We start from the raw sequence: 285 nt of genomic DNA on the forward strand, positions 1-285 counted from the left end.
CAGGATCAGAGTCACAGGCGACATCCTATCGGACATCGCTTCCCTCACATGCAGGATCAGAGTCACAGGCGAGATCCTGTCAGACATCAGTTCTGTCAAACCAGGATCAGAGTCACAGGGGAGATCCTGTCAGACATGACTTTCTTCCCATGTAGGATTAGAGTGACAGGCGAGATCCTGTCAGACATCACTTCCCTCACACGCACGATCACGGTAACAGGGGAGATCCTGTCAGACATGACTTCCCTGACACGCAGGATCAGAGTCACAGGCGAGATCCTGTCA

At 52.6% G+C, this 285-nt stretch overlaps 1 protein-coding gene across 1 annotated transcript in view; it reads left to right on the plus strand.

Annotated features, from left to right (window-relative positions):
- Positions 1-285, plus strand: part of GALNT9 (polypeptide N-acetylgalactosaminyltransferase 9) — a 71841-nt gene that overhangs the window by 43941 nt on the left and 27615 nt on the right. The window lies entirely within an intron of this gene.

Source organism: Propithecus coquereli, unplaced genomic scaffold (genome assembly GCF_000956105.1).
Source record: "Propithecus coquereli isolate 6110/MARCELLA unplaced genomic scaffold, Pcoq_1.0 Scaffold535, whole genome shotgun sequence".
NCBI classification, from domain to species: domain Eukaryota; kingdom Metazoa; phylum Chordata; class Mammalia; order Primates; family Indriidae; genus Propithecus; species Propithecus coquereli.